Here is a 13,727-nt window from a genome sequence, read left to right on the forward strand (position 1 = left end):
TTTTGAAGCCATGCGGTCAAAGGTTAAGGGTCAAACTGGACATAGGAATATACTGTCAGCTCAATTTCTTGAGAATCCTTTGCTTGACAGACATCAGATTTAGTACACTGGTGTATCTTCAGGAGAAGATTACCCCTATTGATTTTGAGGTCACAAGGTCAAAGGCCAGGGATTGAACTGGACATTGTAATATATTATATCCTATATTTTAAGAATGATTTGCTTGATTGACACCAAACTTGGTACAGCGGTACAACATAAGGAGCAGATGACCCCTATTGAGTTTTAGGTCACATGGTAATTCCACTCTTGACATACATCTAGGAAGATATTGTCTGTTCAGTATTTTGAATTTAAGATACTACTATCAATTGAGAATATGCATGTATCACCCTTTTCAATTTTGCACCATGGGGGACAGATGTGTTTTACAAACATCTCGTTGTTTAGAATTTTCTTTTGAAGTGTATACGAAAACCATGATTAATCCTTGGGTAGTGCAGATTTGTTTCTCCAGATTGCCCCCCCCCCAATCCATGAAATAGGCTGGGCCAACATAGGGAATAAATCTTTTACGTGAGAATTATAAAGATGCACCGTTAAAACAACAGAAAGGCTATGGTTAATCAAAGTGTTGTGTAAGTATCTATAGGTAGTTAAAAGTCAGGATCCGCGGTACTTAAAAGTCAGGACCCGGGGTAGTTAAAAATCAGGACGGGGTAGTTAAAAGTCAGGACCCAGGGTAGTTACAAGTCAGGATCCGGGGTAGTTAAAAGTCAGGACCCGTGGTAGTTAAAAGTCAGGACCCAGGGTAGTTAAAAATCAGGACGGGGTAGTTAAAAGTCAGGACCCGGGGTAGTTAAAAGTCAGGACGGGGTTGTTAAAAGTCAGGACCCGGGGTAGTTAAAAGTCAGGATCCGGGGTAGTTACAAGTCAGGACCCGGGGTAGTTACAAGTCAGGATCCGGGGTAGTTACAAGTCAGGATCCGGGGTAGTTAAAAGTCAGGACCCGGGGTAGATAAAAGTCAGGACCCGCGGTACTTAAAAGTCAGGATCCGGGGTAGTTAAAAGTCAGGACCCGGGGTAGATAAAAGTCAGGACCCGCGGTACTTAAAAGTCAGGACCCACGGTAATTAAAAGTCAGGACCCGGGGTAGTTAAAAATCAGGACGGAGTAGTTAAAAGTCAGGATCCGCAGTAGTTAAAAAATCAGGACCCGGGGTAGTTAAAAGTCAGGATCCGGGGTAGTTACAAGTCAGGACCCGGGGTAGTTAAAAGTCAGGATCCGGGGTAGATAAAAGTCAGGATCCGGGGTAGTTACAAGTCATTTTTATTTTAAATCTATATAGATTTTTTTTAAATTAAAATAAATGGTGGGATGTCCTTCAGAAATAGGAGAGGGGAGTTACCTAATGATATATCTTCATTCAAGAAAAAAAAACCCAGGAAACGATCGTAGTCATAAATGTGGGGCAGAACCCCGCCCCCTGATTCTATATGCCTGCTCCTAGGCAGATCTGTTTGATACGACACGATGTGTAACAATGAACGGCGACGCTATGTAACTCTATTTCCTTCTTATTTTTGTTGCATAGCGTCGCCATTTGTGCAGCACATTGTAGCCAATTGTTACATACCGAGCGGGGATTGTACCTTTTTATGCATGTGTGTCTTTCTGTAAATTTATCAAACCCCGTTCTCTCTCTCTCTCTCCCTCTCTCCCTCTCTCTGATCGATAGACTCAACTAGCTACTTTAAATTAGTGCGTGCAGGCAGAACACTTTACTGGTACGCAGTACATCTGAGGGTGTATAAAAAGCGCATTAGGCTTCCTCGCATCAGAAAATGTAAATGGGAGAGAGACTGCTCTCATTGCAAACATGCTCTCCCATACACTCTCATGTTGTTGACCTACAAAACACGACACGAGTTTTATACTTCCCACAGTGGACAAACCACGGAGATTCTCCGTGCCCCAAGGTGTGTGTTATTTGCCTTTACACACAGCTTCTAGGAGCTTTGATCTCGTGGGGGTCCGAGTTTAGAATAGGTCTAGTACCCCCTTGCCTGTCGTAAGAGACGACGAAGTGGGACGATCCTTCGGATGAGACCGCAAAACCCAAGGTCCCGTGTCACACCAGGTGTGGCACGATAAAGACCCCCCCCTTCCTGCTCAAAGGCCATAAACGCCGAACATAGGCCTACATTTTGCAGCCCTTCACCTGCAGTGGTGACGTCTAAGTAAGTAAGTAATTTTTATTTAAAGTCGGAAAACAGGTAAACAATAAACATGAGCTAAGACTATATAGCATTAAAAAAAACCACAAAGCACTAATGATATATAATTGCATGCATAGACATAAAAACAGAAATTTGAAATAAAACAGGACTCATACATGTATACAGACATCACAAGTCATGCATATATATATATTTATATTGCAAATCGCATTTTCCTCTATGAACCAACCAATTTCAGCGCGCGACACAATCCGTTCAGATCGACTATGAACGGATTATGAACTATAGTCTAGTCAATCTAGCTCAAAAATTAGCAAAACCTCAAACTAATTGCAACAGAAATGAAATTTTGATTATTCATGCAAGAAAACACATACAAACAACATATTAAAAATCGGCTTTTGTATTTCCATGGGAAAATTGGAATTTTGGGGTAAAAGGATGTGTTTTTTCATGAAAATCGCTAAAAACTGGAAATTGAAGAAAATGTCCATTTTATGTAACATACAGTAAAAATAAGTTTCATATCTCAAATTTCAACCTGGAAATGTTCGATTAATTTTTTTTTTACAGCAGAATATATTCTTTCCTTGACTGTAATTTTTGGGTAAAATCTTGCTTTTTTGAATATAATTGTTAAAGATTGAAATTTTAAGAAGAAAACCCACATTTTGTCATACGTTTGAGTCTACCAATAAAATATTGAAGTTAGGATTTATTTTAAAAACTGCTCAACAAGTAAGATATAAAGATTATTGGCAATATAAATGAAAAATGCCATTTTAGGTAGGAAAACCTACCTTTTTCTAAAACAAAAATAGTGAAAAACTGGAAATGATAGGAAATGACTGTTTTATAGAAGAGATGACATTGATCTTATAAATTTAAGAATAAAACGTCAAAATGCACAACTAAACTTTTCTGCACCAAAATTTATTTTCCCTTGCCGAATTTTGGGTTGAAATTTTCATTTCCCAACAAAAATCGTTAAAAACTGGATTTTGGAAGAAAATACCTTTTCCTGTCCATTAGACATATATGAGTTACCACATGAAGATTTATACATTAAAATAAACTGTTAACACAAAACAAGTGCCCCTTCAAAAATGGTCTGTTAAAGATGACCTACATTTTTGCAGTTACTCCCCTTACATCGGAAGTTGGAGGCGCGCTTACCATTCCGGTCCTATGTTTCACATAAATACATGTAGTATTTTAAAACAAACAGTGTATAGTAAAGCTTACGTTACCAAATTCTTTATTAAGCTGAGTTTTAACAGTTTGTACTACATCTATGACGAAACAAGGTTCAGTTTCTTCGATTTTATAAAGAAATCTTTAATACGTGCACCTCGTCAAGTTCTAGAGTTTGGGAACGAGAGGGGGGGGGGTGTTATAGCCGTATTTGATGTTTAGTTCTATCCAAATTATTGTGCAATTAATACCGAGAATTTCGGGAGTAATCTGTTTTAAAAACAATGGACACATAGAATTAAAAGCAAAACGAATCAGGCACGCAGCATCGTAAAAAAAAAGGGGGGGGGGGTGAAGATAATTTCACAATATTGCCTGGAAATTGACAAGTAAATTTTAATCCAAAGTTATAAAAATCCTTGATGAGGTGGGGGGTGGGGGTGGGGGCTAAGGTTGTTCTCTCAGTTCAAGTTTACACTTCCACTGTGTACAGTTCACGACAATGCTATTTAAAAAAAAACAAAAAAGAGGAGGGAGAGCAACCAATCTGTCTAAAAATCGACCTCTGTACGTAAAAATTTATCAACTTTGCATGTAATGATAAAAGGTGTAGAGCCATTATTGCTACGTGCCTGATAATTATATAAGTGATCATTTGAGTAATTGCAGTACAGTCCATGTTTTTACAAGTACAACGGCTAGTGTCACAATTTGCCTTGCATTCACAGCGAAAAACGTTCAAAAGTTTATCTGGCGCGACTTGTAATTTAGTTTTAACGGATACAAGAATTACTGAAAGCAGTGATAAGCCCCAATTCGAAGGATCCAAATTAATCATTTCTTTAGTTCACTCTATGACTTAAAAAATTCTTGCAGTGCTCCTTTTCTGCAGCTGTAGTTAGTAGTTAGTGGCAATGACTAAACTTATAAAAATTATATTGTGTTAGACAATTCTTCACATAGCAAATAAGTGTCTAAATGGTATTCCATCGTACAAAGTCGATATGACATCGACACCAGAATATATCTTTTTCTCTATGAAATCCTCATATAGGAAGGTGAAGATAACGAACAGTGATCCATCTCGTAACTCCTATAAGCAATACAAAATAGAGAGGTGGGCAAACACGGACCCCTGGATATACCAGAAGTGGGATCAGATGTATATGGGCTATAAGGAGTAAGCACCCCCTGTTGACCGGTTACACCCGCCGTGAGCTCTATATCTTATTAAGGCAAACGGAGTTACCCTTATTCAATATCATTGTGCCAAAAACGGCCTAACAATCTATATGAAACAAGTCAGACAGATTTGACCCAATGATAGGTTGTATTGGCAAAGTAGATTGTTATAACGACCATATAATTCGCGAAATGCTGACTTTAAACGAAACAGTTGAAACTCCTTCACCATCAACTTGTTTGTCAGTAGCCTGCCTCCATATAAAAACTAATCATATACAGAATTTTTTCGCGATTTGTCTACATTTTGACTATACAGGACCTGTTCCGATGCCGAACATTCTTGACGTTGTGTCGCATCCTGTGAATGCATGTAGAAAGGGAAAGGATTGACAAACTTCGTTTCCTAAAAAGACGTCTGGTTTTAACGATAGTCTTCACTTATATTAGGGGCAAGATCAAAAATTCAATGTCTCACAAAAAACTAAGTTCACATAGTTTTCACCAAGACCCCCCCCCCTTTTTTAAAACTTAATATGACAAATGTTGAAACTAATCGAATAACAAGAAAAGAAACGCACGATTATAAATAACACTCCCTATACTTTTTCTACTGTTTATTCACAAATGAAAGTGTACATTAAATCTATTAAATGTTCATTAATGTTTTAAATATTATGTGGTATTCAACAGTCGCTTGTCTTTTTCCTTTTTCCACTAAAGTGTAATCGATGTCGGATGACAGAAACTTGCGGGAGTCACAGAATTTGCCTCAAATCCAAATCCGTTCATACTGACCATGAACAGTTCAAAAGTGATGTTCATTTCTTAAATATTTATATTGCAAATTGCATTTTCCTCTATGAACCAACCATTTTCAGCGCGCGACACAATCCGTTCACATTGCCTATGAACGGATTATGAATTAGCTTAAAGCACGCGACCGAGAGAGCGTAATGGTTTGAAAAAATAGAACATCTGTTACAAAGCTCTCGCAAGCCACACCTTTGGATTAAGATTGTAAACTTACGTGGATTATCATCCCAATCTTGCGGTGTCCTACCTCCAAAATACAGTGCACCTTGCAATGTTGATAAAAGGCAAGACGAGACGAAATGTGACGTCATGTCTATGTGTTGACGTACGTCACAATAACTACTGTGACAGAGGCTAGGAATTCGTTTTATGCAACAAAATAGAAGCAATATAAACAAACGGTGTTTTAGTAAATGAATATAAATATAAGAAATGAACATCACAATCACTAGCGCGATTCACAGAGAATTTGCCTCAAATCCAAATCCGTTTATATTGACCATGAACAGCTCAAAAGTGATGTTCATTTCTTAAATACACAGGGACTAGCTATATTAAGATGCGCATGCAGCACTGAAAACAGTTTGCAACACAAACATAAAAATATGGATATATACATAGAATAAATAAATATGCATACCTAAGAGACAGAGAAAAATAAAACAGTTAAATGTGTACATGTAAGCTTAGAAGCATAGTTAGAAGTTAGATCAAAACTTTAAGATTTAGGCAGGAGAGGCTGGAATTTGCATGAGCTGCATTTACAATTTAATTCCCCACACCAATTTTGAATATAATTTGAGAATAGATTATATGGTGTAATATTTCTTGCTTCGTTTGGCAAAGAGTTTCAGAGCTTTGCTGCCTCATATCTGAAAGATTTAATCCCGTACCTGGTTGTTCTAGGTCTTGGTACTTCCGCTGTATTTGTATATCTAAAATTGTATGAATGGTTTTTTATAACAACTAGATCTTGTAAAAAAAAAAGTGGGGACAGTTTGTTGATAATTTTAAAAGTTTCTAAAGCTATTGTTCGCATTCTTCTGGTTTTTAGTGAAGGCAATTTAGATTGTTTTAATAGGTTTTCGTAAGTACTTTTATAGTTACCATAGATAAACCTCAGAGCTCTTTCCTGAATCTTTTCAATTTTGCGGGTGTTTTGTTCAGTGCAGAAGTGCCATGTCAACGGGCAATAACTAGAATTTGACATAATAAATGAATGATATATGGTTAATTTACCCAATTTGCTAGGATGTTTGCCTATTCGTTTAAGTACATTTAATTGCCTTGCATATGAGTGTAATATTCTCGAGAGCGACGTTAAACAATATACAGTGGAGCCTCGGTAATCCGGACGCTTCACCTCCCGGACGATTTTTCTAGGGAACGGAATTTTTATACATTATTTTGCATCATTAATCCGGAAATTCGCGTTCCGGATCTGGACGGTTACTTTTTACTATAAAATTGAAATTTGTACCGTTATTCCGGACTGTAATTTCTTTAGAGAAGGTCTACATTGAAGAATTTTAGCAAGACGTAAATTATAAAGAAAACAAGCCAAACTGTCTAATTGAAGCGATTACTTGTACCCTGTCAACACCTCCCTATAATTAGGTGGTGTGTAATGATATGTCAGTTAGATAGCACGTGCCGATCGAGACATTGTATTGCCAATTTTCGCACATAAGATCTTTATTGCGTGTAGTGTTGAATTTTGTAAATAAACTTGTAGCATATTATTTTATAGTCTAGATCAATAGCCTAATAGTATTAATAAATTAAACATCATGCCGTAATGATAATGTTTTAACTGCTACACATATCAGTTATACTGATTCGTAAATTGATTATCGGCTTATGCAAATCTAAAGAGTGTAGATTATATTTCTAGATTCTAGATTTTATACTGTTGATTGGCGTGAATTATACTTATATGTTTATGCACATGTATATGTAGTACATTTTTAACGTTTAGAATGTCACGTATGTAGAATGTACCTGTGTACGATTGATTCTTGTTACGATGTTGTAGAGCTTTATTGCTTTCGAATTTTTAAACTCTGGGTAAAAGTGAGAAAATTACCATTTTAAGGAAAATGACAATTAAATTTTGTATGTACCCGTAATGTTAGTTTCACCCGAGTTTTGTTCCGTTATTATCACATCATGAAAATAACAGATGCGCGTGGCTAGATCAAAGCAGTAGTAAGTCTAGATATAATGAACTTAAATGATTTTGTCTTGGATAATACTAGAATAAGAAATATAAACTCTGGCAGATGGAATTTTGGTTAAAGAATAATGTCAATTGACATGATAATCACGAAATTCTTATATCAACTTTGGACGATGAGGATTGTCTTAACAGACCGCCGAATCCGTAACAGATGGAAATTACTGGCCTCTTTAAGAAGTAAAAATGTAATGAATTGTTCGAAGTGTAAATGATTATGTTAGTTACTATTTATTTACCAATAGTTACATAAAGTGCTTCATTATTTTAGTGCATACGGTGCACAGTTTTGTATATTTATTTGTAGGGCTCATATTTATGTACAATGTAAGCACAGGCAAATACACTGAACACGTACATTAAATTTTAGTGCTTTGAAATACATGTAAATGTTAACATTATCATAATTTATTTACTAATGCAAATGGTTAAATCCAATGATAGAATGTGTTTAGTTTAATTCACTATGCATCAATAAAGTAGGCATATATTGGTTACTTATGTAAAGATAGAAAATATGCGATTCAGTTATCCGGACGCTTCATTTATCCGGACGATTTTGCTGGGAACCAAAGTGTCCGGATTAATGAGGCTCCACTGTACAATCAATCAATCTAGGAGTTTTGCTGTGGACATGGTCGCCTTGCAGGGGATGTGAAATTGTGCAGGCTAAATAAGCATGATAAATGTGGAGTTTTGGAAAAAGACGAAATATCAATACCCCCCCCCTCCCTAATATGTTTTTTAGCATTTTGAGACAAAACGTCCAACGATTACAAAAGCTATATATATATATATATATATATTGTGTTTTTGAGAATACCAGGCTTTGAAAAATTTTCTTTTAGTTTTCTAACCATCCTTTCGTCATTAAAATATCCCTAAATGTACTGTTTGATAATAATTTGTACTGCAGGCAATTCCTGATTTGAATGTGAATTAGTATATTCAGACCCCCCCCCCCCTCCTAAAATTTTCAAATTTACAGTAAATCGTTGTGTCTTGTTTAGAAAAATTTGCTAAACGATAAAATAAGCAATAATTTCCTCCACTCCCGGAGAAATAAATGACAAAATCTTTTGATTACTTGAATTACTTTATTAGGAGAACTTAATGTTTTCCAAAACCCCTAAACTTTGCATTATTTTACTAATTTCACGTTATTAAAAATGATAGAAAATATTACAAATGACTTAGATAGAAAACATATTTCAAGTCCTATAAAATCTGTAAAATCCAGGAGCCTCTGAGGGCCTCGCCCCCTGGCCCCCATCAGAACTTTGCCTGGACCCACTGGGGGTCTCAGAACGGCCCCAGACTCCCTGCCTTATAAAGTGGCGCCCCCGTAAGCGCAAGTCCTGGATCCGCCCCTGCACACTACATGTAATAGGGGCAGTGGTGAAAATACACGGGCATATTCTTAAAAATAACATTTTACAAGAGTTGTAATCTGATCACGTTTGAAGAATGGACAATTCACTTCTGTTTTATTTAAACATAAAAATCTAAAAGTATCAGGACAACGTTAGCACCTTAAATTAAACAAACGCGTAATTTGAACTCGATGTAGGAATTGTTAACCTTGAATTGAACAAACACGTAATCTGAACCCCATGCAGGAATTCTTAAGCATGGTATTTCAATATTACAAGAGCCAATTATCCAGAAAACATAAATCTGATGCAAAGCTTCCGTAATAAGAAGAGATTTAGAGTTCTTCTAACCACGCCCTCGGAGGGAGTGGGCAAGAGCTGGGTTACACGAATGCATCACTTCGATATACCCCTATGAGCTCGAAATAAAAGACACCACAGAGTCGCCCACTTCTGCTTCATACTTTGATATTTTATTGAAAGATATTAACGGCACACTAACGTTACTCAACTTTATTACAAACGGGAGGATTTCAACTTTTCCATCGTCAACATCCCATATTTAATTATACCCCCGAACAAAGTTCAGGGGGGTATATAAGAATCACTCTGTCTGTCCGTCTGTCTGTCTGCAGATTCGTGTCCGGGGCATGACTTCTTTGTTCTTTGACTTAGGCATAACATATTAGGCACACAGGTGGATCACCATGAGACGATGTGTCGAGTACCTTCGTGACCTCTATATGACCTTGAACCTTGACCTCAAGGTCAAAATTAAAGGTTTTTTTTAAATAATGGATTCGTGTCCAGGCCATAACTTCTTTGTTCTTTGACATAGGCATACGATATTTGACACATGCGTGTATCACCACGAGACGATGTATCATGTACCTTCATGAACTCCATATGACCTTCACTTCAAGGTCAAAATTAAAGGTTTTTACAATGGATTCGTGTCAGGGCCATTACTTCTTTGTTCTTTGACATGGGCATACTATATTTGACACATGAGTATATCACCATGACACAATGTGTTGGGTACCTTCATGACTTCTATATGACATTGAACTTTGACCTCAAGGTCAAAATTGATTATAGGGTTTTGTCATACTATAAGACATGGATGTATCATCATGAGACTATATGTCATGTACATTCATGACCTTGACCTTTGACCTCAAGGTCAAAATTATAGGTTTATGCCATGGATTTGTGTTCGGACTATATCTTCCGTTTTCTTCTACAAAGGCATCCCATATTTTTACACTCAGGAAAGAGGTAATTTATACCTATTCACAACAACCTTTGGGAGATTGGGGTAAGCGGGGGGTTCTTCTTAGTGACCATTGCTCACAGTTCCTCTTGTTTTATGTAGAAATAAATCATTGTCACTTTCATATGGTCAGGTGACATATGGTGTTTATATATCTCATATGATTTGATACGCAAGAGCTTGTTCTGCTTACGGTCAGTTTTTAAATTGAAGCAGGCTACTGACAAACAATTTGATGCTGCAGGGGTTCCAACAATCTCAATATCAAAGCATCTACATGTACTGCAGATCGAAGTTTGTTCAAATCATGGCCCCAAGGAGTAAGGATGGACCACAATAGGCGAAACAAGTATTTTACGGGACAGAAAAGGACCCACTATAAAGAATTTCTCAATAGGAACAGTACTACCGAATTGCAGTTGATATTAAAACATGGACAGAAAGCGCGGATTTAAGTTTGATCAAACCATGGCCCTGTGGGATATAGTTTACAATTTAATAGGGGCGGATGCAGAATTGAAATTATAGGGGAGGTAACAGGGAGTGTCTCCTGTGTATTTTTTTTTAAAACTCTGTCATTGAGATGTAAAACTTATACGGTACCAATTTTGATGCACCAGATGCGCATTTCGACAAATAATGTCTCTTCAGTGATGCTCAACCCAAATGTTTGAAATCCGAAATAACTATGAAGTTTTAGATCTAAATATAGCCAAAAACAGCGTGCCAAACAAGTGGAGCCAAATTCGTCCAAGGATAAGAGCTATGCATGAGGGAGATGAAATTAATGAAAATGACATAAAATTAAGTTGTTGGTTTTTTTTTTTTGTTTTTTTTTTTGTTTTTTGTTTTTTTGTAATTGAATATAATTTCTCCCAATAAAAATAACAATATATCAAAAAATCTTCTCATGTATTTCTATAAGTGGATTTTTTTTATTGTTTATTTTTTATTTCTATCTAAGAGACTATGGTCTACATTAGATTTGAAAATGTATGGGAGAGGCTCCTTAAATCCGCATCTGAAAATAGGGGATAGAAGTTTTTTTGTGATGGCACTGAATGAAAATGCTAATTTCCGGAAAACTAAAAGCCAGAAAACCTGACGTCAATCTGTCATGTATAGTTTCGGTGGTGCGGAAACAATTATATAATCTCCGCCAAATTTCAATCTGTGAAAACTGTAAACAAAAGGAAACATCAGATCAGAGGAAATAGCTCTACAGAACGCGAAAACTAAACAGAACAGTGGATATATCGTACCCCACCTGCATTGTCAATGTGTGAAGACTAAACAGAACAGTGGATATATCATATCCTCACCTGGATTTTGACTGTGTGAAGACTAAACAGAACAGTGGATATATCATATCCTCACCTGGATTTTGACTGTGTGAAGACTAAACAGAACAGTGGATATATCATATCCTCACCTGGATTTTGACTGTGTGAAGACTAAACAGAACAGTGGATATATCGTACCTCACCTGGATTTTCAATGTGTGAAGACTAAACAGAACAGTGGATTTATCATACCCTCACCCGAATTTGCAATGTGTGAAGACTAAACAGAACAGTGGATATATCGTACTTCACCTGGATTTTCAATGTGTGAAGACTAAACAGAACAGTGGATATATCGTACCCCACCTGGATTGTCAATGTGTGATAAAAGACCCAACAGAACAGTGGATATATCGTACCCCACCTGGATTGTCAATGTGTGATAAAAGACCCAACAGAGCGACCGTGGGTGTATTTTGAACCAGCAAACAGACAGGGACTTGCATGCAGTGGTTTAAACTTTAAATCTAACGTTCGTACTATGAATAAAAAGCCCGTATGTATATCAATGCGTGAAGCTGATGACTTCAGTATAACCATAAGGTATCTAAAGAGTTCTCTTGTATCTCTCGCTTAAAATCATCGACTTGGTATTGTTCATGTTAAACACTATTATAAACTCCAACAGACAATTTGTATTGAGTGGTTGTTAGATTTAAAGATTTGTGTCACTGATTTGCTCTGGTCGGTTGCAACAATATCTAACATGGATTGGAAGTTTAAATTTAAGAATTTGTAAAAAAAATAAAAAAATAAAAAATATGAACGTTAGAATGGCAGCTCACTTCTCGCGAAGATCAAGACTTGGGTAACCAGGGGATGAAACTTTATGAAGGTTATATACGTTACGTATTTAGATAATCTGATAACCAGTTAGAACCGCCGGTGTTGCAGCATAGACTCCCCCCGCATAGACTTTCTCCCGCATAGACTTTCCCCCGGGAAAACAGGTCCGGGATATATTCTGTAATGAAGTGCAGTGTTTAAGGCAACAAATTCACCGTGCCGACATTTTGTATGTATATACCCATATATTTTTTTCTTCTAAATCTAGTATCCCTTGGGTAGAAGTACATATGCACCCTCTTCTACGACCTAACACATTTACTACGATTAAATGCAGCACAATGTGGCATTTTTCAAAGGTATGCGGTTAATACTTACATGTAGTTATACAATGTTACATCGGTCGGTAGCCAAACAATGTGGACACAAATAAATCCATTTCAAATCAGACGTTGTGCCAATCATTTCTTACTTTCCAAAGACTGAGACAAATCAAAATATAAATTAAAGTCAACTGCTTAGTTAAAAAACAACTCGAAGTATGTAGGCCCTATTACTAAATTACATAACGGACGATCATCATTGTAATCACAAAAACACATTCCATCAGTGTACGTAAACTTTGAATAAATCTACTCAAAATCATATTATATTATATCGCTATTTAAGATTTCAAACATTTCGGTTGAGCATCACTGAAGAGACATTATTTGTCGAAATGCGCATCTGGTGCATCCAAATTGGTACCGTATAAGTTTTACATTTTTATATTTTATTTACATTACAAACTCTATTAGTCAACAATATTCGTATATTTTCATGATTATTAGGCCTATACGTGTAATATACCTACACTAGTACACATTCCATCAGTGAATGTGAACTTTGAATAAATCTACTCAAAATTATATTCTATTTTTATATTTTATTTACATTACAAACTCTATCAGTCAACGATATTCGTATATTTTCATGATTATTAGGCCTAGGCTTTCTAAATACCTGTAATATACCTACACTAGTATCCCAAAAGTGTGTAACTTTTATTTTCTTATTATTCATTGTAAAATTCAGTTGAATTAAAATTGCAATAAACCTTTCATTCTGAAATTCAAAAAGAAAATCATGAAGTATCGTCCAGAAATTATAACTTATACTCCATATACTATATCAGTACTGATAACTAAAAATGCTTATTAAGAAATTGATATATTTTTTTTCTACCATTAAAATAATACTTGAACAGCGGGGATGTAAAGTGAGAAAGTAAATACCTGCTATATA

The sequence above is a fragment of the Ostrea edulis genome, chromosome 9 (genome assembly GCF_947568905.1).
Source record: "Ostrea edulis chromosome 9, xbOstEdul1.1, whole genome shotgun sequence".
NCBI classification, from domain to species: domain Eukaryota; kingdom Metazoa; phylum Mollusca; class Bivalvia; order Ostreida; family Ostreidae; genus Ostrea; species Ostrea edulis.